We start from the raw sequence: 5,071 nt of genomic DNA, 5'->3' as shown, positions 1-5,071 counted from the left end.
ATTAATCGAATGCGATTGTCATGCGCATTTTGTTAGTAAAGCCGGTTCTGTGATTAGTAGTAAATCATCATCACGTGCTTTCAGATGGAGCAGCATTTACTACACAGAGCTGTAGTTCACCGACAAGTTACGCAAAAATAAAAAATAAAATCGCTGACGATTTTATTGCGCGATTCTGAAATGGAAGAAATCGTTCGCGATAATGACAGCTGTTTGCTTCTCAGTGAACTACGGCTCTATGAAGTAAATGCTGCTCCATCTGAAAGCATGTGAAAATACCACATTTAATAACATATTTTTACTCCAAACTCACTTTCAGCGCGAGAGCGCCCTCTGGCCTTTGGATGGAGATTTACTGCTGATCACAGAACCGTGCTTCACTGAAAGATACGCATGACAATCACAGCTTCTGTCGAATCGCCATCTCGATTCCATTTCGATTTATCGTGCAGCCCTAGAAGACAAAACAATCCCCGTTCACACAGATGTGCGAAAACGACTAAAAACGCTGTATTATTCATGCCAGGCCAGTAGTTGGCGACGTCACATTATAAAGAAACACTGCATGAACGCGTACTATGCATGTGCATGACTTCACCGTTTTCACAAATTTGCAGGGTTTTTTTTTTTTAAGTTTAGACAGAGACAATAACAGTATCCTTTTCAAAACTGTGCACTTTGAATCACATTTTCAAACGTTTTCAGGCCACCAAAATGCTGTTGTAATGTAAATACCATTTGCTGTCGCTAGTCTCTCATAAACACAGATAAACCACGCCCATGTTTCAATAAACCACGCCCACACGCTCCTAACCTAAGCACACTATTTCGACACATCCCAGACAGCAACATATTGTTGGCCCAGATCCGGTGTAGTGCCGAAATTTGCACCCTGCCAGATTATGCACCCCCTAGTATTGGTAGGTTTAGGAGTAGGTGTGGGGGAGGGGTTAGAATTAGGGGTGGGGTTGGAATTAGGCAATCAGTTAGCGACTTCAATGAGGGGGTGCAGAATCTGGCAGGGGTGCAGAATTCGGCACAACACCGGCCCACATCTGGCCCGTGTGAAATCCACGCGGGCCAGATGTGGGCCGGATCTGGGCCGAAACTGGTTGCTTTCTGGGATATCGCTGAATGAAAGTAGTAACAGTAACAATTTTCAATTTACTAAACTCTGTTAAATATGGATATTATTATAAATTAATGATGCAATAAATTAGAACAAAAAACACAGTAAATCGGGGTACAAAAAAAATCGCTCGTAGCGTAAAAATAAGTTAAACGGGGCGGGGCAAGAGCAGCTTATATTTATATAGTCTATATTTAGTTACATTTAGTCACATTTGGATTTAGTATTAAATGCATACAAAACTATATTTCAACCTTCAACCCTAAATAATTTGCTACGTGTACTGCGTTAGGCTAACCGAGACTTGTCATTTGCACTTATATATTGTTGCTCTTTTGTTAGTTTTGACTGCTTTTTTGTCCTAATTTGTAAGTCGCTTTGGATAAAAGCGTCTGCTAAATGACTAAATCTAAATAAACCCTTTAATAGGTCATCCATATATTCTTCTTTTTATAGTTTTAAATGATCTATCTAATCTAATTCACTCACGTGATGTAAAAACTTCCTTTTTATTCTCAGAACAGCATATTGTACAGACAACGGGCTGCAAAAAAAACACACAAAAAAAACTAAATGGTCCACGATTACATAAACATAAAATTCAACCTCGTTTAACTGACATCTGCTTTATTGTTACTCGAACTGATTCGTTATGTCCTAAATCACAATGGTTTTGATTGTATTAGCACGCTAGCTAACAGTTAACACAAACCGGATGAACTTAGCTTTACTCTAACGATCTGCTTTGAATCTACAGCATGTCACCACAGTATACATATCAATATATATATATATATATCTCGATATTCACACTGACACGCCAAAGGAGAAAACGACCGCGATCAAAGAGAGCAGTAAACTATCATGCAAACGACGTGACTGAACCTCAATCAGCAAACAGAAAGATGAAAAATCAAAACTGCATCAGCGACTTACCATTACATTAGATGGTGTTCTGTAGTCCAGGAAGATAATAAACCCCGATGGCATTACATTAGAGTGAAATTATAGGCTTCAGACTGCTTCGTGCGACCTCATATCGTCTGGCAGGCCAGAATGTCAACAGCGATACACACACACACACACACACACACACACACACACAGACAGCGCTCTCTAGCGCACAGAATCAACTCAAACTGACTGACTAAACGCAAACTAATTGTTGAATATGAGAAGGGCGCATATTTGTCTTATGTAAGACGTTTGAATACATTTTTGTGCCATTTAATTTCGAGGATGTATTGTGTAATCTTCACAAACAGCTGTGATTGGTCCAGTCTGAGCAGCGCTGAGAAAAGTATCAGGTAAACCGTTGCTGGGTAATTGTTTACTATAATTATTATACTGAGAACAGTATAACAGCCTGAAATTACACACTGTATCATTAAAATATGAGAATTACTATTTAAACATGTACTACCTCAGCTGCTAAGCTAAATGCTAAATCCTGTTCTATTTCTTATTCTAGCTCTCTGTTGACCAAACGACACACAGCGCCCTTTAGCGTCCACATGTAGTATCAGCTTATCTGAAATCATGCTAGCAGGTCGTTTCCTCACAAACCCAGCTAACAGGGAACGTTCTCAGCAAACTGGCATTCTGACATTTTAGCAAGGTTGCTTCTCCAGTGACGTTAACAGAACATTCGTGCAAAGTTATCCGGTCTTTAACATTCTCAAAACTTAAGTACAATAGTGTTTATGGAACGTTTTTTTCTGAAGCATTACATTTCAGTTAGACGTACATTTGTCTAACGATTTTAAATGTTACTAATTAGTTTCAGATGGTTCAGAGAACATTCAAAAACAGGAATTCCATAATGTAATGTCATTCCACCTGTAACATTCATATCAACAAGAAAAAAACATTTGAATTAAACTGGATGCTGGAACGTTAGCAACATGTTATCAGAACATATTTTTGTTATCTGGAAATAAGCAGGCATATGTATCGTTGTTCGGTGAATTTCCGTGGGCGAAATCCAGTCAATTCAATGAAAAAGTCGTCTCTTCTGAATCAGGAGAGAAATATGCACAGATCAAGCACCAGCAAAAAACAGTTCAAAACATGGGATGGACTTTTTCACTGGAAGAAGCAACAGTTTGAAGTTAAAAGACGTCTTAATGATGGATTTGTTTCTTACACACTTGCTGCTTTTCTCTTCACAATACATTCATGTATAGTTTTCAGTCACGTGACCGGCTCAAAGACCTGGAAGGCAAAACATCCATAGAACTGCAGCACAAGCCTGTCAATTTTCCATCTGATTCCAAGCCGCAAAAATTTAGATCACCTCACAAAAGAATAAAACAAAGATATGTGAACAAACTGCAAGTTTTAGCCATTTGCAATCCATAGCACCTGCCGCAATAGTTCAATCACTATCGAGACAAAACGTCGTGAAAAACACTTAAAGAGCCTTAAAGGGGTCATATGATGCTGCTAAAAATAACATTATTTTGTGTATTTGGTGTAATGAAATGTGTTTATGCGGTTTAAAGTTAAAAAAACACATTATTTTCCACATACTGTACATTATTGTTTCTCCTCTATGCCCCGCCTTTCTGAAACGCGTCGATTTTTACAAAGCTCATCGGTCTGAAAAAGCGAGGTGTGCTGTGATTGGCCAGCTATCCAGTGCGTTGTGATTGGCCGAATACCTCAAGCGTGTGACGGAAATGTTACGCCCCTCACCATACTGTTGATGCCGTGTCCCGGCCGGAGCGACGAGACAAAAACATTAAAACCCATTACAAACGAGGCATTTGTTGCATCCAGTGGGGACATAATTATGGATTATAATGACTTATACTGTCTTTTTACGTGTTGCGTTGCATCGTGCCGCGTAAACATAAAACTCTCGATAGCGTGCGCTGAGGCCGGGATAGAGTGAGCTGAGGCCGGGCTACAGTGAGCTAAGGCGGCGAGGTCGAGAATGGCGCGCCCAGCGGATCCGACGAATGAGCGGCAACCACATGTGACGGACCCCGGGCTGGATTCCGCTTCGTCCACGGTGAAAGTTGATGTATTCCCTCAGCGACCAGCACAGATCAGCTCTAGGCATGACGAAGCGGATATCGTCCTCTTTTGGAAGACCAAACAAAGTAGTTTCGCTTTCACAACGAAAAACACAGCGGCCTAGCGTGAGCCGAAGCCCCGGTAGAGAGCTGAGGCCGGGCTAGAGTGAGCTGAGGCCGGGCTAGAGTGAGCTGAGGCCGGGATAGCGTGCGCTGAGGCCGGGCTAGAGTGACCTTATTGATTATCGATTTCACAGACGAAACCGTAATATGAATGTAATGTGCTAATGGTTCCGTGTATTTTTTTCAATAATGGTTTTCTATGGGAAAATTTAATGTGAAACTTTGCATGTTGCATTTATATTCTGGGTTCATCTGCTTGCCTGTACAAAGAATGCATCATCAGTAAGTTGTTTCTTTGTTTTATGTGTCACCAAAGTGCATCCCTGTCCTGCTCAAATACAACAGATAAGAGATATTATAATTCTCCAAAAACAAAAACTTTATTCATAAAAACTTATTTCAGTCAACACACTCTATTACTACAAAGTAAGTGCAAAATACTGCATCCCAGCACACATGACACGATGATGCACTGTGTCTCTCTCTCGGTATCTGGTTGACATGACTGTGCATGAATTGTGGTATAACTTTTGTGTCCGTGGTTAAAACAAGATGTTTCATTTTTTCTCCGCCATCTTGATTGATGCTTCTAATGAAATTGTGGTGTGCGACAAAATCCCCAAATTGGCAACACTGGATCCAAACCGTTTGGCGGAGGCGCGGAGAGAGCGCGAGCCGAAGCACTGCCAGTCACGACTAACCGATTCATAATTTATTCGAGATTTAATTATCGAATGGCGAATTTGGAAATAATCGCTTTAGTACATTCGGCAGGCAATTATACAATAATAATATTAAA

At 40.5% G+C, this 5,071-nt stretch overlaps 1 protein-coding gene across 2 annotated transcripts in view; it reads right to left on the bottom strand.

The window, feature by feature from the left end:
- Positions 1–2,230, bottom strand: part of LOC107732680 (E3 ubiquitin-protein ligase RNF13) — a 32,764-nt gene extending 30,534 nt beyond the window's left edge. The window contains exon 1 of one of the 2 annotated variants that reach the window (XM_016544094.1): positions 2,066–2,230. The gene's annotated coding sequence lies outside the window, so the exon portion shown is untranslated. The remainder of the gene's footprint in view (positions 1–2,065) is intronic. The other variant, XM_016544093.1, reaches the window with a different exon arrangement.
- Between the last annotated feature and the right edge of the window lie 2,841 nt (positions 2,231–5,071).

Source organism: Sinocyclocheilus rhinocerous, unplaced genomic scaffold, assembly GCF_001515625.1.
Source record: "Sinocyclocheilus rhinocerous isolate Xijiao unplaced genomic scaffold, SAMN03320098_v1.1 scaffold579, whole genome shotgun sequence".
Lineage (NCBI taxonomy): Eukaryota > Metazoa > Chordata > Actinopteri > Cypriniformes > Cyprinidae > Sinocyclocheilus > Sinocyclocheilus rhinocerous.
Note: the sequence above shows the minus strand (reverse complement) of the source record. Positions and strands in the feature narration are given on the sequence as shown.